The sequence below is a fragment of the Molossus molossus genome, unplaced genomic scaffold (genome assembly GCF_014108415.1).
Source record: "Molossus molossus isolate mMolMol1 unplaced genomic scaffold, mMolMol1.p scaffold_m16_p_15, whole genome shotgun sequence".
NCBI classification, from domain to species: domain Eukaryota; kingdom Metazoa; phylum Chordata; class Mammalia; order Chiroptera; family Molossidae; genus Molossus; species Molossus molossus.
In genome coordinates, this window is record NW_023425350.1 from 35,665,395 (window position 1) to 35,688,123 (window position 22,729).

The 22,729-nt window shown below is 36.4% G+C and overlaps 1 protein-coding gene across 15 annotated transcripts in view; it reads right to left on the reverse strand.

Annotated features, from left to right (window-relative positions):
• Nucleotides 1-22,729, reverse strand: part of NRXN1 (neurexin 1) — a 1,071,251-nt gene that overhangs the window by 989,685 nt on the left and 58,837 nt on the right. The gene's annotated exons all lie outside the window — the stretch shown is intronic.

A 22,729-nucleotide genomic window follows, 5' to 3' on the forward strand; every position in this document is an offset into this window, starting at 1 on the left:
AATCACTTAGCAAATTGTTAGGAATACAGTTAAGTGGTCAAGTATAGAACATTTCCACTTTCTGGTTAAGGAACTAGGCTACGTTGTTGGAAGAAAATTGTCTAAGTATTTTATATGTGACTGGGCCATACTACTTACATTATATATATATCATGTGGGCTCTCAAAATTGAAATAGACCCAAAGATTCCACTTCTGAGAATATGTCTGAAGAAACCGGAAACATTATTTCGAAACACCCCTATGTTCACTGCAGCGTTGTTTACAACAGCCAAAATTTGGAAGCAGCCCAAATGCCCATCAGTAGATGAGTGGATGAAAAAGCTGTGGTACATTTACACAATGGAATACTACTCAGCCATAAAAAGGAAGAAAATCTTACCTTTTGTGACAGCATGGATGGGCCTGGAGAGTATTATGCTAAGTGAAATAAGCCAGTCAGAGAAAGACAAGTACCATAGGATTTCACTTATATGTGGAATCTAATGAAAAAATTAACGAAATAGAAACAGAATCATAGATAGATAGAACAGACTGACAGCTATAAGAGGGGAGTGGCGTTAGGGGGCTGGGTGTAAAAAGGGGAAGGGATTAAGAAAAAAAAGACACAAACAATAGCATGGTGATTGCCAGAGGGAAAGGGGAGTAAGCAGAGGTGGAAGAGAGCAAAGTGGGGATAAGAGACTTGACTGTGGGTGATGAGTACACAATGCAGTGTGCAGATGAGGTGTTATTGAGTCGTACACTTGAAACTCGGATGGTTTTATTAACCAATGTCACCCCAATAAATTCAATTAAAAGAATAAAAATAAAAATTGAAACAGAAAAAAAGTTTTTACAATAAAACAAGTAAGTCTTATGATATTTCTGTATTAAACAGATAAATTTGAATCACACCAACTTTCATTACATGTATTGTGTGTAGATAAAAAATAAAATGTGTACTTTTTAAAACTAAAAAGTCCCATCTTGGGGACAAAATATACAATTTATTTGATTAAAAATACATTTTAATTTCTGGACCAATACTAACCCACACTCCCTTACATACAGGAACACAAAAGCAATGCTTTTAGTTAATAGTACCCAGACCCCTATAATATTCATTCATTTTAATGAAGTTAATCATTTCTTCCTCCTCCTGGGGAAAAATGGTATATACCATAAGTAAAAATTTTATACCATCAAATCTCACTCTTTAAATCATGTTTATATCATGATATATTTTCTTTTCCCAAATGACAGTCCAAGGCCATGGCATAACACTATTCAGTCCCAATTTAATATATTAGTTTTAGAGCTATTTAGTCCATTCTTTGGAAGAAATGGGGTTAGAAATGTGGAGGCCAGTTCCCCAGCTGCCTCCACGGTGCTGTCGGCACTGAGATTTCACTGCCTGCACAGCCAATTTCAGTGCATGCCTATGGCGCCCGCGTGCAGAGGGTGATGCAGGGCTGACTCAGCAGTTACAGAGCAGAGGGAGGACGTCCAGGAGCCAAGGCCTTGACAGGTACACTTGGCTGAAATAATTACTCATGGAATGTTCGGCAGTGCTGGGAACAATGAGGACGGGTGAGTAGGTGATGCAGGGGATCTGGGGTACACAGTGGCTGACTTCCAGGGCAACAGACAGTGGGGCAGGAAAAGTAGGAGGAAAGACCTTGGGCAAAGGGTTCTAGTCATAAGGCTTGGGATCTGAGGTTGAATTTCAGTTGTTTAAAAACTGGGAAGCAAGACAGAGATGGAGTTTCTGTAAACTGGGCACTCAGTGGGAGTTTCTTCACAGAGAAAAGACCTTAGTTTCTAAAACTGGGGTGCACCATCAGAACAAGCTAAATGAGAGAATTGATGAGTCATTTCAGGATGGTCCCAGGACCTGAAGGAATCCATGAGCAGCACTTTCAGATAGGAGATAAACAGGCTTAGCCATGAAGACTGACTCAAGTACTCCTATGTGGGGTGCAGCAGGTGAAGAAAGACAGTTGGAGAAGAAGCACCAAGGGAAGGAGCCAGATGCCAGGTATGGCGGTCTCGTTCCCATCTATATTCTCTCTCCCTCCCTCTCTCAGATGTCCTGATGCACACACACATATGTGTGCACAAACACACTCACACACATCATGGTCTGGCTAGGGAAGCTGTATGTAAACCCATAGCTGACCTGTCGCTACTCAAACCATAAAAATATAAAGTGAAAGCTGAAAATAACTATATACCAGAGACATTATAACAGGTTGAAAATCAAAGTTCATGTAACTGTTAGTAAATAAACAGGAGAGGTGCACAGCTACAGGTCTTCAGTGGAGTTCAAAGAGTGATTACAGAGAAGTGATGTCAACTCTGAGTGGTAGTTACTTGGCATTTAATGTGACAATCTATTTAGCATGTTCCTTAAGAGAAAAAAAAAAACTTAGTCTTTTTTAAAACTGAGGTTGCAAAAATGCCAGTTTAATAGTGAATTTTATTAATAAAGAATATATAAAAGCTTCTCAAATGTTCTCTAAAGCTGTGTCAGAGGAACATAAACACACATAACTGTTGTCTGCAGAACACAAGCAACTGAAGGAAGACTAGGTCAGTATCTCTCAACCTTTCTGAACAGAATCCATTTATTTTTCACATTACTGTTTTGAACTAATCAAGTAACATATATTAATCTAAGACCTCTATATAAAACATGTTATACTAGTGCTATAAACTACTTAAAAAAGAGAAAGTTATGTTTCCTACCTACACGTTAAGAACCTAATTAGGGAGGCAAAATATATTAAGAATAATTGATTCATTACAAAATAAATTTTACGCCCTGGCTGGTTTGGCTCAGCGGTTAGGACGTCAGCCAGCGGACTAGAGAGTTCGGGGTCCGGTTCCCGCTTAGGGCACGTACCTCAGTTGCAGTGTGTCCCCAACCCCAGTTAGGGTCATGTGGGTGGCAACCACTCTATGTGTCTCTCTCACGTCGATGTTTCTCTCTCTCTCTTCGTCCCTCTCTCCCTCCTGCTCTATCTGAAGACAAATGCAAAAATGTTTTCGGGTATGGATAAAAAAATAATAATAATGGTTAAAAAAAAAGAAAGAAAATTTTACGAAGTCTAGGAGTAAGTGCTAAAGGTGTTGAGGATGGAAGATGCCAGCGAAGTCAGCATCACAGGAAAAGCTCCCACGAGAGAAGGTAGGGCATGCATTTGGATAAACATCCATCCCTTCAACCCAGATTGTTTTCTCCCACACATAAGACTAATGAGAATAAAGGGCCCTTTTTGGCGGTCTGAGTACACCTCTGGATGCACCAGTATGTTGTGATACATACACTAGCTGAAACCTATTGTGAAATCGTATGGCTATTCTGGTCATTCTTCTAACCTGGCTTGACATTGGTGACAAACTGGAAATTCTCAGTTTTCTTGTTATCACTATTATTTCAGAATTGTCATATAGGAGCCAAGAAAAGAAGTTACCATTTAGAGCACATTTACCCTACAGGCTAGAGAGATACTGTGTGGTCTGCATACATCATCTAACCTACTATAACAACCCCACGAGGCAGGATCCATTACTGCAGCATTTTAATACATGAGGAAACAACACAGAGAGGTTAAACAAACTGGTAAGATCCAAACAGCAACATCATGGTTGAGTTCAGATTTGAAATACGACAGAGTCTGCCTTTTGCAATTCCCAAGAACTTATTTTTTAGAAGAGGCAGCACTTCATTCTCATTCAGCACTTACAACAGAATCTAGAAAATAGAAAGTGATAGTTATTTAAGGGGGAAATGATTGAATAAAGAAATGAATTAAGTCTGTATCCTTCAGAGTCTGTTATGTAGCAACAGCGTAGAGACTAGGCTCCGAAGTTGTTCCAGAGACTGGCCTGGCAAGAGTTAGGTTAGCAAAATATATGAAAAACACTTCTTGGAAAACAATGTTGGAGAAACAGTGGCTTTCTCTGCCCCAGAATGTTAGATTTTCTGCAAGGAATTAGAGGCCTTCCATAATGTGACACACACTGGTCTGTTCCAAGAGAAGGGGACCCTTAAAAAAATCATATTGTAACTATTTGCATTTAAGTTTTAAAGATAAACAAACAAAAAAAAAACAACAGGAAAATACTGAAGTAAATTTTATATAGTATGTCTATAGTCATTAAGAATTGTAGAAACTTATTTCCAAAATATTTTTTATTTTTAGTTTTTAATTTTTTCCCTTTATTGATTTTAGAGAAAGGAAGGAAGGGAGAGGTAGAGATAGAATATCGATGAGAGAGAACATCGACTGGCCACCTCCTGCATACCCCCTACTGGGGATCTGGCCCACAACCTGGGCATGTGCCCTGACAGGTGACCTCTCGGTGCCTGGGTCTATGCTCAACCACTGAGCCACATCAGCTGGGCAATTCCCAAATACTTAAAGATGATTCCAAAGATAGGGTTTCTTCTTATTTGTTTCTTTTCTTTGCAATCTAGACACAGATGTATAAATGCAAGACTTTTTGAGAGTGAATTAGCTCTTATTCCCAGCTGCCATGTTCTCATACAATTATGCGCTTAAATATATAGCCAAATATTTTGGAAATTACCAAAACATATATTTGTAAATAATGCTGTAAAGATTACTTTCAAAAATAGAATAATTAATGCTTAAATATTTTAAGAATATGAAACAGATTCTATTTCTTGCAAATGTAAATTCCAGTATGCTGGTAGGCTAGATTTAAATGTTTAACCAAAGGGGAACACCAGCAAATACAAACCAAAATCACAAGCATTTATTTCCAAGAAAATTAGTATACTATATTGAGTTTACATAAACTAACTTGTAACTTAGAAGTCAAAATATAATATACAAATAATATAATATCATCATGTTTGTTTCAATGCTTAAATTGGTACTACTGTTATCATTTTCAAGTGATTAGTATATAAGTAAAATAAGTTTTAGTAAAAATTAAATTACATCTAATTGAGAGAGATTAGCATCTATCTTTTGATTGCTCACTAGTTACTGATATGCTGATACAAAGATATGATCTTTAGAAATGATATGTCCATTGAAAGAAGTATAATCATTGCTTCATATCCATTAGACGTATTTCAGTAGTCCTATGAAGTGGCTGAAGTATATATTATAGTGGCCCTTCTACAGATGGGAAAACTGAATCTTTAAAGAATTATCACTGAGGATCAGAATTCAGTTTTCAATTCCCGATTTCCTCTAGACACCATGACAGAAAGGACGTGCAAAGATGTGGAAGCTACTGAGAAAGTCAGTTAAGCATTCTTAAGATAAAAACACTACAGAGTGATTTCAAAAGGTCTGACCCCCAAATAAACATACCTTTTCCCTATAGTGCCTATCTAGACGTCTTTCCAACATTCTGTAAGTTAAATTAGAATAGAAATGTGATTAGATGGCAGCAAATCACTAAGACTTTGTAAAAGGACTGCTATTCAACAACTCTTTCATTTCGGCATTTAAATGGTATCTGATTTCTTCATTTATTCCCTTCCTTTTTATAACAACATAATAAATCAAGCAGTTTGTTTTTTTAAAGTTGGTGCCTTCCTAATTTTCCAGGGCATCATACTTCCTGGCAGGGTGTCATCTCTGAAATCATACTCTTACTTCCTCTGTTAGGATAAAACACCTTTATAGGTTTCAGAAACCTAAATTGGTTTTATTATTGTTGCATTACCCAAGATTAGAATAAACATCTTTCTAACTGGCAGCGATAAAATTATATGTTCCTTCAAAACGAATGCTTCTTTTGACAAAAGAAACACTAGACAAAATACAAATAAGGATTCTAGGAAATTTTCAACTGTTACTATTTGTATGTATGCTAAACATACTCAGAGGCCTGTGCTGATAAAGATTTTTAATAATCATAATTACCGTAACTTGTATATTTAATCTATGACAATTAATTTGCACACAGTGCTTTACTTGAATCTTACGATAATTTTGGGCTGAAAAACCATCTCCTCTCTACTCCTCCCATATGAAAAACAAGGCAGATGAAGCTAAGAGCAGAGAAACATCTTTGCTAAGTCACAAAATTAGATAGGGCTTATCTTTGGGCCATGTTTGCCCACCACCAGTCCTTGTACACATAAGGCATAAAGCTTCCATTCCTGAAGAACACCATGGCTCAGCTCTATAGCTCCAGATAACACCAAGGAGAGTTTCACCCTGTCTTATGAATCAGAGACAAACCATCATATATAACAGACTTGTTATGATTAGACATAATTTCCTAGTTGTTAACAGTATTTCTGTAGATATTAATTTATAAGTGGATATATTATAATTACCTTGCATTTCTATGCAAGAATCATTCCCTTTGAATAGCATGTTCTTCCTTTTCAGTGTCTTTGTATTTTCAATCCCTGCTGGTTATGTAGAATACTAGAACTCAACAATCCTGCCACAAGAAACCTTCCCACATATCCCCTCCCTCACTGCATCTACACAATGAAGAACTTTCATGAGTTCACACTTGTCTTCATGTTTTGTGTCAAATTCCAACTTTTTCCTAAAGCATCATTCTTTTTTTTAAATTAGATTTATTGGGGTGACCTTAGATAATAAGAATATATAGGTTTCAAGTGTATATTTCTATGACAATCTATATATTGCATTATGTGCCCATCACCCAAAGTCAAATCTTCCATCACCATAGATTTGACCCCCTTTACCCTTTACTACTTTCCCATCCCATTCCCTCTGGTGACCACCATGCTGCTGGCTCTGTCTATAACTTTTTGTTTGTTTTTCTTGTTTGTTCATTTATTGTTTTCAGTTTTATACCGCACATATGAGTAAACTCATATGGCTCTTAACTGTATCTGACTCATTTTGCTTAGCATGATATCCTCAAGATCCACCCATATTGTTGCAAAAAGCACTATTTCATCTTTTCTTATGGCTGAGTAGTAGTCCACTGTATATATGTACCACTCCATTCTAACCAGAAGGCCTGGCATGGTCTCAGTGTATTTATCTATCTCCTTCCAGCCTATTCATTCCTCAATAATGTTTTCATTGTTAATTTTTTGTTTTTGCTAATCCTCACTGGAGGATGTTTTTTCCATTTATTTTTAAAGAGAGTGGAAGGGAGGGGAGGTGGGGGAGGAAGAGAAAAAGAGAGAGAAACATTCATGTGAGAGAGTCATTGATTGGTGCCTCCCACATGTACCGACTTGGGCAGGGGATTGAACCTGCAACTCAGGTATGTGTCCTTGACCAGGAATTGAACCCATGGCCATTTGGTTCATGGACCAACAATCTAACCACCAGCCAGGGCTCATTGTTAATTATTTTTTTAAAATATTTTTTAAAATGTAGTGTTGATTCATAGCTTCTGAAACTAACATGTATAAAAATTACTGAGATATCTAGTTAAAATATAGATTATTCTTCAGTAGGTGTGGATTGGACCTAAAATTTTGCATTTCTAACAAAAACTCAAGTAATGGTGTTGCTCTGGTTCACGGACAACACTTTAAGAAACACGTGAACGACTACAAAAAACAATAGTCATACAGTCGGCCCTCATTTATTGTGGTTAGTCAGTTCCAGACTCTACCGTGATACATGAATTTCCACGAAGTAGGATTCTTTATGTACACAGTCGTCCCTCGCCACTTCACACTTCGACTTTCGCAGCTTCACTCTATTGCAGCTTAAAAAAACCACGATGGAGTGAAGCCGCAAAAGTCAAAGCGTGAAGTGGCGAGGAACAACTATAGACAAGATGGATTCATCATTGAAAAAAAACTCTCCCAAACTGTTCAAGGGTATAGCTATTAAGGTAATTAATATAATTATTGGTTTTAAAGAAAAGAGATATTAGGATAAACACATTTTTATATGCACAAATATAATAGATATTTAGGTTCTAAAAAGGTAAATGAAAAAAAGAAAATATATAATATAATCCATTTGGATTCAGCTATAAAATTTGGAGAAAATCTCTGTGATATACTCAATCGGATCACATATTTTAGCCAATGATTCAGTCACTGAGGTTCGTGTCTACTTAAGAATAGCTCAGAATTGTCATCCATACTACAGGCATTTCTGGTGTTGAATCAGGGTCGACAAAGGGAGGATTTTATTATTTTCACAGAAGAAAAAGATAATTGTATGCACATAAAGACAAATGTAGCCCTGACTGGTTTGGCTCAGCAGTTAGTAAGAGCATCTGCCTGTGGGCTGAAGAGTCAGGGATTTGATTCCCAGTGAAAGGCACATACCTGAGTTGCAGGTCCGGTCCCTGGCCCCAGTTGGGGTCTTGCTGGAGGCAACCAATCAAAGTGTCTCTCTCACATCAGTGTTTCTCTCTAATTCCCTCCCTCCATTCCACTCTATCTAAAAATCAGTGGAAAAATATCCTCAGTTGAGCATTAACAACAACAACAACAACAACAACAACAAAAACCAAATACATCTTCCAGAAAACAGGGCTTATTCTTGTATATACCATCTGTTAAATTTGAGAATATACAAGATTTTCTATTAGCTATTTTGATTTTCTATTGATTACAGCTAAACACAATTTCTGTAGCAGACTTGCTGATGAAAAAAAATAAAAATAAAAAGAGGAGCCCTGGCCGGTTTGGCTCAGCAGTTAGAATGTCGGCCTGTGGTCCAGAGAGACCCGGGTTCAGTTCCCACTAAGGGCGTGTACCTCGGTTGCAGTTTGTTCCCGGCCCTGGTTTGTTGTGCGGGTGGCAGCCACTCGATGTGTTCCCTTCACGTCGATGTTTCTCTCTCTCCCTCTCCCCCTCCCACTCTACCTGAAAAAAAAATGGAAAAATGTCCTCAGGTAAAGATAAAAAAGAAAAGAAAAGAAAAGAAAAAAACTAAAGGCAATGTAAGAAATCCAAATAATTTATAGAACAGGCTGGCATTTTCCCTCAAAGTAACTTTGTAATATGAAGTGATTCTGAAACTACTGCTGACTATATTCCAAGTCAGAATATTCTCTTCACTTACATTGAGAGTTTCTCATACTTGTATAAAATAACAAATGGCATAATGATGTATCTTGCTCCTCTGTTCTGTTCCACAATTATGTTCCTACCGTTAATATTAACAAAAGGTCCATCTCCCTTCAGTTTGTAACTCCCTTATCACTGGTTTTCATATCTGCTTTCCAATAAAATTCTGAATATCTTCCTGAGTCTCCCTGAAGTCAGTGTTTTGTGTGTGTGTGTGTGTGTGTGTGTGTGTGTGTGTGTGTATGTTTTAGAAATTGCTAGGTGAATTCTATGCTTAAAACACCAGAGTAACCCAATGACAGAGAACCTTCATCTAGTCTGAACCACGGAAATTTAAATGTGGTTTCCACACATTCCAGCTTCTAATTTTGTCTTTTCTCTACAGCCACAAAACTACGAAAGCTTGATGCTTGCCTTCTTTTATTTTCTAAATTACTGCCTTCGAGACTTCGGCACCCACACTGCAAGCTTCACAGTCTTCCCCAGATTTCACTGCCTAGGCCTGATTTCTTGTGTTGATGGTGACTGAACCGTTGGTTTTTGCCTCAGAATTTCTATTTGTTGTAAGATACTGTGCTCATTTTTTTTCCCCCAAGTTTTCATGAATGTTGATTATAAAAACAACTAAGTCTCATTGAGAAATGAAGTGTACCGGTTAGTATGCTAAGCTCTTGATCCCAAATGATCTCAAATTTTCCAAACCACAGGTGAAGTTTTCCTAAGGTGTTTGTTATCAGTCAACCAGCAATTATTGAATGCGTACTGTAGACTCAGCCCTACAGAAGGCACCAGAGCAGCGGTTCTCAACCTTTCACAGGGGTCGCCCAAGACATAACAGTAGCAAAATTACAGTTACGAAGTAGCAACGAAAATAATTTTATAGTTGGGGGTCACCACAACAGGAGGAACTGTAATAAAGGGTCACGGCATTAGGAAGGTTGAGAACCACTGCAGTAGAGAGAGAGAAAACATAACCAAGATTATCAGAAATGTACAAGATGGCTAATCTTGTTATCCTGATTACAGAATGTTTCTCTAAAATGGGTTATATGAATAATTATTTCATAGATTTTCCCCCAAAGAAAACAAATCCCATAGCCTTAACTGACTACAGCATATTCTGGAAGCACAGAATTCTTTTTGTTGTTGTTTTTTAAACTGACTAGCAATTGCTTCATTAATCTGTTAATTTTTACTTCACCACAATACCTGCTGAGATACTGTTGCCCATTAAGACTGTTCTGATAGTAAAGAGAACACTGGCCTGTCTGAAGGAGAACAGCTCTAGGCTTCCCTTGCTGTCGTGTGGCCTGCCTATCTGCCTTCTCTCTTTTTCTTCTTTCTTCCTGTACTTTATCTTTCCCCTTCCCCTCCTTTTCTCCCTTCCTTTCCCCCTCCCTCCCTCTCTCTTTTTTTCTTTCTTTCATCTCCTGAAAACACTCTACAGTAGTGAAATAAAAAATAACATATACTGCAATTCCTCTAACACATCTGTATCACAAAGCACTTCACCCTATCTTTTCTCCAATACCTTTATTTACTTATAATTTCCCTAGTTGATAAACTTACAAGTATAGAGGTCTGAACTATATGCACTTACAAACATGACAAAGGAAATTCTTCAGTGATCATTATTAATGGAGACGATGCCTATCTGCCTGAATGGGAGACAGACATCATTCATATGCAGGTTGAAGAAGACAAGATATGGTGATTCCCCCCCCAAATATAAAAAGTAACAAAGAGACTGATGAATAGGGGCCTTCTGTTAATAAAGAATTATATCTTCTCAAGGAAAGTTTGTGTCTTGAGTAAATGGCTTTCTTGTATTTGTTGAATAGTTTTGAAAGCAAGGGCCTTCTATTTTCCATACCCAATGCCTTGCAAATAGTTGACAATAAATATTTATTTAATAAATTATGGTATCTCTGCACCAGGCCTCATTCCAGTTTAATTTGAACACAAATAATACGAAACCAAATAGTGCCTTCCTCTTGATGAAAAATTGAGCAATATGCTAATCAGCATTTCACTTTTTGCCTACTATGCAGAAGAATGGAGAATGAGGATATTAAGATCCTGTTATGTGATTTAGTCAGGAATCATTACAAAATTCTTGTTATCCGAACTACTGATACATTTGAAAATGTCCAATCTGTAGAAGAGTCAAACCATATAATGAAAAAACCTCTGTGATTAACATCTCAAATTCTCTGCCACTCCAATTCTCATGTTTAGAATGAAGTCAAGCAGTAGTTTATTTTAAGCAATGGGAAAGTTGTGACCACCTTTAAAATGAATCCCTGTGTATCAGGTGACCACTAAATCAATAATGCAGTCCCTAGTGTTTTTTTGTCAGTATTCTGAGGCACAGAAAATCTGTATGCTACCCCTTCTCTCGAAGATGGAGAACAAAAAAATTAGTCTGGCTTTACAGTTAAAAGATACAACTTTTTCCTTTTCCTCAAATGTGTCCTTTTCAATGAAAACCCAACTTACAAATATCCAAATGTATCAAGTAATTGTGATCAGTCACTTTGTTTCCAAAAGGATTTTGCAATTTGTAAAAGAAGTCACATTTTTTTTTTATAATCCCAGTTAGGTATCATTCATTTCACATAAAGCTGACCAACAACTTTTCATTTAGATACAACTTTCTTTGCAAATTATCATGTGACAGATATAAATGCTTTATTTCAGGTGGATTTTTAACTTAAGGTATATTCTCACATAAGAATAATGTATAATATATTGTTTCATAAAATATTGTTATATAATTATATAACTGTTATATATTAATTGCATATTATTTTATATATTATCTATATATATATATAAATAATATGTCAGTTAAGAGAACAGTTCCTATAGATGCTTTTGAGAGCTCAATATTCTTTTTTAACTCAAGGAAGTTAAAGATGAAAAGTATGCAACATATTTTAGAGTCTTTTTTGAGCTCAGGTAACTGCATTTAAAGTTAAGAAAAAATTATAAACATATAATTTTCAGTTTTAAATTTTATTTTTGAAAAGCTGAGTACACATTACTTAGATGTACTTCTCATTAAGCAACTGAGAAAAGAATCCATTGTGAAGTCAGTTAAGGGAGAAAAGAACTATGACTTTCAAAGCCATTTCTATTTGCTCAAAAAATTATGAAACATCTTTATATAGCAGCATAATTTATTATATACACAGAGACATGCATGCATACATATTGTGTGTGTGTATATATATATGTTATCTGTATTATACATGCAATATATAACTGATTGAAATAATGTTTATCTTAAGGGGATTTCAAATTCTTGAACAACAATTTCTATTTCACAGAAAGCACAGTTCTTTGGGCTATATGAATGAAAAATACTAGCTACATAAATATGTAGAAAAGTAATAAATGCATTTTCATAAAATAGAGATTATGGTGTTTACTGATCATCTATACAGGTCTCTGCTTTCAAACCTGACAAAGAATATTCTTGGAGAGAATTTTGCATAATAGTCATTCAATTACATTTTTTATGATGATACATTCCAAATTGATGTTTGTTTATTTTTTAGTTTTTGGTAATCCTTACCCTGATGATATATTTTCCATTGATTTTTAGACAGAGTGAAAGGGAGGGAGGGAGGGAGGGAGAGGAGAAAGGGAGAGAGGGAAACATCTATGTGAGAGAGACACACCGATCAGCAGCCTCCTACATGTGCCCCCACTGGGCTAGGGATGGAACCTGCACCCAGGTACAGGCCCTTGATGGGAATCATACCCTCGAACCTTCAGTGTGCAGTCTGATGCTCCAACCACTGAGCCACACCAGCCAGGGCCCAAACTGATGTTTTCTTAATTGACTTACATTATGAAATTTTATATATAAAGTTACTTAAATGATTATCGAATGGCCAGATTACACTTATTTTCATTTGAATAGTTTTAAAATTTTTGCTTTCACTCTGAATTTATAGAACTTGTAAAATCTTTTATAGATTTTATGATGCCATGTCAGATAATTGGCTACATAGAACCCATGGTTTTCAATGCTGACAAGTAAGTAACAGATCTTAATTAATTGTATGCATGAATGACTGCATTAATATAACCAAAGAAAACAGAATATTACACTTTTAAAAAAAAACTTCAAATTTTTATTTAAGAATGTGATTTTCTACTTAAAGTGAACCTCAGTGTTCATGCTAGTTTCAGGCTTTTTACATGAACTTACAAAGTTTTATTTTGCTATACTTATACAAAGTTTTTCATATGAGGCCAGAAAAGGACCTACCATTACGTTTTTATCTGAGGTTGTCTTCTCTCCATAGAATTTTGTCTTTTGATTCTTTATAGTTACACCTTTTACTTCAAAATGGAGACCTTTAGCCCTGGCTGGTCTGGCTCAGAGGTTAGAGCGTCAGCCCATGGACTAAAGAGTTGCGGGCTCAATCAGGGCCAAGGGCAAGTAGCTCGGTTATGTTTCTACACCAGCCCTGGTCAGGGTCATGCAGAAGGCGACCAGTCCATGTGTCTCTCTCACATTGATGTTTTTCTCTCTCTCGCTCTCTCCCCCTCTCCCTCCCTCCCTCCCCTTCACTCTATCTAAAGATAAATGGAAAAAATATTCTCCTCGGGTGAGAATTAAAAATAAAATAAAATGGAGACCTTTAAAATACAAGAAACATGATACAGTATTATTAGCTTTTGTATATTCTTTTTCTTAACCACAATGGGGGGAAAAAAACTTACCTAATGGGTTTATTTTATAATTTTTCTTTAATTAGCCCAAATAGTTTGAACACTTTCTATCCAATATTTTCTTTTTTGAAAATTAAGACTTCATTTCAAATTTATGAATCTCTAGCCCAGCCGCTGTGGCTCAGTGGATTGAGCATCCTCCCAGGGACTGAGAGGTCTTGGTTCGATTCCCAGGCAGGGCACATGCCTGGGTTGCAGGCTTGATCCCCAAAAGGGGGTGTGCAGGAGGCAGCAGATCAATGTATCTCTCTCACATCAAAGTTTCTATCTCTCTCCCTTCCTCTCTTTCTGAAAAATCAATAAACCATATTTTTAAAAAATTCATGAATCTCTAAAGCATTTATTACATATATGCACAATGCTTTGCTGTTAGAAATGTCAGGCAGGTGCTGATAATTCTTAACAGAGTTGCCAAAAGTCAATTAAATTTTCTACATGCTGCCACCTCAGATTTTGCCCCAATCCCAATACAGATTAAAAAGAAAACAAAAACACTAATAACATCTATAATGAATAGCACTTCCTGTAGCCTGTAGGTCTAGCTGTTCCTTCAGTTTTCCCCTGACAAGAATAGAGGGACTTATTATTTTGTCTCCCCTGGGCATTTATTAGGCATGATGAAGAAAAGGTCACATCTTCTCTGGAAAAGAGCACAGTCTTCAGCTCTCTTCTGCATGTGGACGCCCTAATGGGCATTGCATTAGAAAGGCATTCTGTGCTACCTATTTTGTTACTTCTTCACAATTAGAAACCCTATTTTAATGTGATTTCCAAAAATTCAGTGCTTGCCATTTGATAAAATTGAGAGTGAGATTTACTAAACATCAATTAATAGAAAATGTGAGTCAAAGGCTGCATGTGGAGACTGGCTGCCAGGGGGCAGAAATGAATGGGCGGTAATGGAAATTAATGGAGAGGGGAAATCTACTTCAATTTCCTTGGAAAATGTACAATGACTGCTATGTGAGTTAATAAATCAAACTTTTTCAATCATTTAAAAAGTGAATAATATATTTTGATGTAACAAGATAACACCTCTTCTTAAATCATATAACTGTATTAGCTTTTGCTCTATTAGATATATTTAAAATACATGTTTTACTTTGGTAATAGTTTTTTTTTATGATGCCTAGCACTACACTAGGTCAAACTGTTAACAAGTAATAAAAATAAGCCATTGAGATGTCATCATCCAATTTATTGTTTTCAATAATAAAAAATTGTTTTAAATTAATAAATCAGTGTCTTTCAATATCTATTCTTAAACTCTCTCCTCCGTATTTTAATCCTGCCTGAATGAGGTGCTGACCTTTTGTTAATGCTAATTCAGATACATAACTTAAGTCTCTGATAATCAAATGGTTACACTTGAACTAAAAGACAATATAGGTTTACAGGGAATCTTGACATTTATATTTCTCTAATACAAACACATGAAAATTATTTATAATCTTTATGTGTTTATTCTAAAAAAATTTAAATTTTTTCAATTACAGTTAACATTCAGTGTTACTTTGTATTAGTTTCAGGTGTACAGCATAGTGATTAGACATCCTCTAACATTTTCCTTTAGAGAAAATCTAGTTAAATCTACCATCTCAGCTGAACTAAATCATCCCCCACACAGTGCAGGTAAATTCACAATATAACAGGAATTTTTTGGTGTTAGCCAAGTTTTTAAAAGGAAGATGTCTGCTGCTGATATTCTGAAAAACTAGAAAAGGTCCACTGATCATGAAGAATCCAAAATGCAGAAAAAAGAAATGTGTATTTATAGAGCTGTCACAATTTTAAGGGAAAACAATATTTACTCTAAACTAAGTGCTAAATGAAAATAGAGTGCCAAGGGCTGGAATGGAGAAGCTCCTTCTCCTCCTAACACTGCAATTAAAAGGGTTCATGTTGAGTAAGTCACTTCACCCTCTAGGCTTGTTTTCTCTTTGGCAAAAGGAGTAAACTTGCATTATTTCTAAGGTCTTTTCTAGCTCTAGAAATTTGATGAGTCCCATATTATTGCAGTGGGTTTTTCTGCTCATTTATCTCACAGTTGGCTAAAATTATGGAATGAAAATATCAAAGGCTAAACTTAGCATGGCGATAATAGCAATGCATGGAGCTCATGAGTAATAATTACACCTCTCAATAAAATAATTAAGGAACTCACTAGGGGACAACTTTCTACCTTAGGAAATGAAGTAGTTTTAAAGGGACAAATTAGGTGATTTAAAGTAAAAATAAAATAATATTAATACTATTAGTAAGTCCATCTAAATAAATGGACAAAGAGTTCTGTAAAGAATGGTGGCAAAATTTCTTAGAAAGCCTGATCCTATCCTTTCTTTTTGAACATCTCCTACACAAAAGTATACATGAATCTTCTTTTCATTTCTGTTTGTGATCCAGTCAAGAGAATGTGATCCACATTAAAGTATTACATAATGCCTGTGACTATTCATTATTCATTTATATACTTAGTGATGTTACTGAAATTATTTTACTCATCGTTTCCACTCTTCTCACAACTCCTATACCCATTTCACTCATTTAATCACTGAAAAAAATGAAAATTAACTCTTTTCTGACAACTAATTCCACAAGCACAGCCCCATCTGTACAACATGCTCTCTGCAGTCCTTCCTCTTACAGTAGATATGTTTATTTTTTACCCATCAGAGGTCAAGGTCAACTCCTCCGGTAGTATATGGATCTCATCTAATCTCTGACTCAAAGATCTTGTTCCTAAAAAGAAGGAACCATTTATTTGAATCATAAATTCTCCTTTTTTATTAGATTGTATACACCAACATTCATAATGTGTAGTATATTTTCTCATTAAAATAGAAAAAAAAAAACTACTTTAAACCCAAGTCCCCTAGTACCGCTCATTTCTTTGCTCTTCTTCACAGAAAATTTTGGGTAGATACTGTTTCTACTTCCTCTTTCTTATTCTTCTCTCAATCTGCTCCAGTGGGGTTTTGTCTCCATCATTCCACTAACCTTTCTTTATTCTTTTTCTTTCTTGATTTTAGAGAGAGAGGATGGGAGAGAGAGGGAGATGGAAACATTGATGAGAGAGAACATTTATTGGCCACCTCCTTCATGCCCTGCACTGGGGATTTGGCCCACAACCTGGGCGTGTCCTGACCGGAAATCGAACTGGCAACCTCTTGGTGCATGGGTCGATGCTCAACCACTGAGCCACACCAGCTGGGTCCAGTAATCTTTCTTTTAAAAGTTTCTAATAGCCTTAATTTTGGCAACTTCACTGGTATTTTCTTTATTCCATGTTTTATCATATCATTCTTCTGCTTAGAACTGGACAAATAATTGATATACCAGTTAGAATAAACTTCAAATGCCTTACCTTGGTCTATAATTCTACGTCTATTGTACTTTTATTTTCTTACTCTCTCAACTCATCTCCTGCTCCAGTTCAGTCCCAGAACACTCCAGACCCTTCGCCACCTTAGTCCCCTTGACCCGAATGCTTCCTCTGCTGAGAGGTTCTTCTCCTTGAACTGCAGGTGGCTGGCTCCAACCTGCTTTTCGGTTATCATGTCCTCATGGAAATCTTGCCAGATAACCCACTGCAAGTCCTCACCCAGTCAGTCATGTACACTGTTTCAATTTTCTGTAGAGCGCATAACATTAATTAATATTTTACTATGCTGATTTTCTTTTCCAATGATGTAAGACCCATGAAAGAAAAAATTGTACTTATCTTTTATTTTTGCTTCTGTATCTCTAAGCTAAAGAATGCCTAGCACATAACAGGCAGTAGTAAAAAATATTTTCAATTAATCTTCTCATCTTTGTATCTCAACTGTCATATATACAGTGAATGATTAATAAATGTTGTTGGTTGAATTTAGATAATTATAAACTTTCTTGATGAACTGACCCCAGCTATTACTTTATGATAGTAATTTATCAGTGGCACTTAGCAGATTTTAATATCTTTCAGGAGAGAATTTTAATAGCAACAGACAGTTTTGAGCAGAAAATACAGTATAATCTGGATCTCCCCAAACTATTTACACCAAAAGGAGTTGCTGAAACACTTAAGAAGCAAAAAAGAGTTTTTTAATCTGTACATATATCTACCTTTAGGACAATAAAGGCAACTTTTTAATCTGTTTATTCAGTAATTATGCCTGGATCAAAGCTTAGTATAGAAAGTTCACAGCCTTATATTTAATATTACTAGGACATTATTCACTAAAATCAAGACATCATCTGGCATCCCACATTTTGACTGGTTAGATTTCTACAGACATTGGAGTTGTATGGTACAGCAGAGCTCATCAATACCAAGATAAGAATTAATTTATGTGAAGGTGAACAGTTAGAAAACCAGAAAATGCAAACATTTAAAGGACCCTACAAAAAATAATCATTCTTTGTTAAAATTTATCTTTATTGTTGAAAGTATTACAGATGTCTCTCCTTTTTGTTTTTAATAAATATTTTATACCATCAAAAAAATTATTTAAGATCACCTGAAGGAAAAAAATAAGGAGATCCTAAAAGTTCACGACCTTGCCATAGATGAAAAAATAAATTAAGCCTAGGGTTCCCATATTTAAGTAAAGCTGTGAGGCCATCAATGTACAACATCCTATTAATTTTTATAATTTATGCTACCAGGTAAAATAGAGCTTTTTTCATGATCTGCATATTTCTGAATCTAAAAAGAACAATTTAACCAGATTATCTTTCTTTCCAGAAATTGTTTCTTCTGAGCTTTTCTTATCACTATCTTTCCCCCCTACTACAAGCAAAATTATTTAAAAATTACAATCTTTTGCCCTGGCCAGTTTGGCTCAGCAGTTAGAGTATCTGCCTGCGGTCCAGAGAGACCCGGGTTCGGTTCCCTCTAAGGGCACGTACCTCGGTTGCAGTTTGTGCCTGGCCCTGGTTGGTCGTGTGGGTGGCAGCCACTCGATGTTTCTCTCTCTCTCTCTCTCTCTCTCTCTCTCTCTCTCTCTCTCTCTCTCTTCCTCCCATTCTATCTGAACAAAAAATGGGAAAATGTCCCCATGTGAGGATAAAAAAAATTGCAATCTTTTGGGGAGACTTTTTTTTATCAGATACTAAAAATTGATTATAAAATTGCTGCCCTAACCAAGACTTGTACTGACATAAAAAGATATAACATGCAAATCACTATTTTATATTGGCTTACCACATTTAACAAATATTATATTTTTATTGCTCAAAAGAAAGCTCCTCAAAAGTAAGAAATGTTTTGTATCTCAGTATCCACCCCCAAAGTTAATGCAGGTGACCACTAAAGTTTGTGGAATGAGGAGGTACAATACCATAGTCGTAATCCCTGCAATCATCGAGTAACCGAAATTCTATGATTCGGATATCTTAGAACAGTTTAGGAGAGATATATTTTTTCTTGGAAAACACTCCATTTTTCCTCTTTATATTTTTCAACATCTTTAAATTCTATCTTTCTGACAATCTTCCCAATCCAATCTCTCAACCCACTTACACAAATACACATACACACACAGACTTTTGAAAAATGGGCCTGAAGTCTTCATAATATTCTACAAACATTACAGGTAGATATTTATTTATTTTTTCTTAAAAATTCTTCTCAAGATAATATAAACACAGATTTACTAATTTATGGGGGAATTATTCTCTTTTATTTACCTTTTAATGACAGTGTCCATGGTCACTGCTCACACTACCAGTTTGCTAGAACTTATCTGGGCGTTGAAACTATGTCTATTTTATTTCCCAGATAAATTGTTAACATTCCTCACTTCTTTCACTGGGAATTTCAGTAAGAGAGAAGACATGCTGAAGACTCAAAATATCCTCATTAATTGTAATCAACTAAATCTCTCATAACTTATTTTGCTTATAATAGTTGCTTTGAAACAAATAAGTCTTATTAGAAATTTTAAACAAGAATTTTGTAAACACTCTAAATTAGAATCTAATATTTGTGTATATTTTTATATGCTTCATTAGGAAAGATCCATACTTTAAAAAAATAAATAAATTCTCAAAATACTTATGTGGCTAAATAAAGAAATTATATAAACATATGTTAACATTTTATATTAGCCTAAAATATGCTTTTATTGTGGCTTTGATCCATTTTCATGCCATGGCCACCACCAATCTATATGCCACTTAGTGGGAACTGGAAAATGAGCCGCTTCCACGTGGAAACAGGGTACTGTGAAGGAAGACTTGATGAGCCGACTTCAAGCTAGAAATCAACCCTCATTTGCCTTCTCAGCTAGATGCCCAGGACAGAGCACAACATGTGTAACAGCACGTGGTAGCCCTGTCCTCTGGTTATATATCCTCTCCCACATGACAGCCTGTCCTTGGTGTTTTGTCATGGTGCCTTTCATGTCTGATTTATCCCTTCAACTGAAATACAGCGAAGCAAGACCTCCAACTCAAGGATCCTAAGCATAGAGATGGCCACAGATTAAACCAGGAGTGGGGCCCTGACCCAAATGCATCTCTTCTAGAGGCTGGCTGACAATCCTAAGAGTAGCCAGGGATACAGCCACCTGTCCCAAATGGGTAATTATTAGCTAAACTAATCAGACTGGCTCCCTCAAAAGCAGTGGCAAATACTGGCGAAAGCAAATGTCCAGATAAGTGCAGAAATATGTATGAACTATCCCTGCACAGTTCTAATGATTTTCAAGGACTAATGATTTTCTAACTATAGTCCCTATATAATAACTCCCATTTGTCTTAAAGATAGCTGAGTTTGATTGTAAGTCAAAAACACTCACTAAGCACACAGTCCTGTCACCTAAAGACAGCTTATCATCTGCATCAGGAGTCATGTCTTGCTTAGGTTCAACATTTCTTGTTTCTTCAATCATTAGTTGTATTATCAGGATTTTATAGTCTCCTCATCATTTTGCCTGGCTGACTCTGAATACTTCCTAGATTTCCTGTTAAAGAGTACACTACAAACAGACAGAATATAATCCTCATCTAACTGAAACTAACCCAGACTAGAGCAGAACCATCACCTCTTTCAACATCTCTTTAAAGTTGTTAATGTAGCAAAGGAATTTAAGTATAGTACTTCCCCACCTCCAGTTTGCCTTCCTGGGTTTCATATACCCATGCATGGTCAACCATGATTCAAAAATATTAACCGGATAATTCCGCAAGTAAACAATTCATAACTTTATTTTTATTTTTTTTTTCTTTACTGATTTCAGAGAGAGAGGAAGGGAGAAGGAGAGAGAGAAACATCAGTGAGAGAGAACATCGACTGGCCACTTCCTGCATGACCCCCATCCCCAGGGATCAGGCCCACAACCTGGGCATGTGCCCTGACCGGGAATCGAACCGGTGACCTCTTGGTGCATGGGTCGACACTCAACCACTGAGCCACAGCAGCTAGGCAACAATTCATAACTTTTAAATTGTGCACCATTCTGAGTAGTGCGATGAAATCTTATGCTGCCCTGCTCTGTCCTGCCAGGAATGTGAATCACCTCCTTGTCCAGCATCTCCACACTGTGTCCTCTACCTGCCAGGTAGCATATATGACACCTGTCATGGTATGGCAGTGCTTGTATTCAAGTGTCCCTTATTTTACTTAATAATGACTCCAGGCCCTGGCCAGTTTGGCTCAGCGGTTGGAGCGTCAGCCTGCAGACCGGAGAGTCTCGGGTTCGGTTCCCGCTCAGGGCACATACCAAAAACAAACAAACAAACAAAATAATGACTCCAAAGTGCAAGAATATTAATGCTGGCAATTTGAATATGACAAAAAGAAGCCATAAAGTGCTTCATTTAAGTAAAAAGGTAAAAGTTCTCGATTTATCAAGGAAACAAAAAACATTTGTATGCTGAGGTTAAGATCTACGGTAAAAACATTATTTTATCCATGAAATTGTGGAGAAGGAAAAAATAAATTAATGCCAGTTTTGCTGTCGCATGTCAAACTGCAAAAGTTACAGCCACAGAGTGTACTGAGTTCAGAGGGAAAGGCCCGAGAATGTGGGTGAAAGGCATGAACAAAAAATGTGTTCTGATTGACAGCAACGAGATGCACATTGGGCCTACACGAAGACCTCAGCAAGGGATCCCCTAAAACAAGTGACACCAAGGCATTTGCTGCAAGTAAGAGATGGTTACAGTTTCGGGAATAGGTTTGGATGGAAAAATAGAAAAGTTACTGAAAAGGCTGAGTCTGCTAATGAAGAAGCTGCTGCTCCAATTCCAAGAGTTTTATTTATTTATTTATTTATTCATTTATTTATTTTTGTTCAGACAGAGCAGGAGGGAGAGAGAAGAAGAGAGAGAGAGAGAAACATCGACGTGAAAGGGACACATCGAGTGGCTGCCACCCGCATGACCCAACCAGGGCCGGGGACAAACCACAACCGAGGTACGTGCCCTTAGCGGGAACCGAACTCGGGTTTCTCTGGATCGCAGGCCAACACTCTAACCGTTGAGCCAAATCGGCCAGGGCCCAAGAGAGTTTTAAAAAGTTGATTAGCTTTCAGTATTCTCCTAGGTTTCAGGCAGCCACTGGAGGCTTCAAAATATTCCCCTTGGAAATGGGGGGACCATTTGCACTAAAGCTGTAATTATAAACAACGGTGCTGTCTTTAGTGATTTACAAGGCTTTTAAAATTCTCCAAATCTCCTAGGGGCAACATAAGGAACAACTATTTTTATTCATTGCTGAATAAATATTTTTGGTTTAACCAAATCTTTACTTATCACAGAAATTAATTTTTATAATGTAAGCTTCCTACTTTTTGTTATTCATCGCAGTCATTATTTATGAATTTCAAAGGAAACAACATGGTATGGAGGCTCTGTAGTTTTTCCTTTCAAGCACATCATCCCTAACTAAAGTTCACTCAATTATTCAAATTGTCATTTTTTCCCTTATGATGTGAATACAGTTTGACTATTTCAAGAAAAGTTGTGATGATTAATAAGGACTTTTTGTACA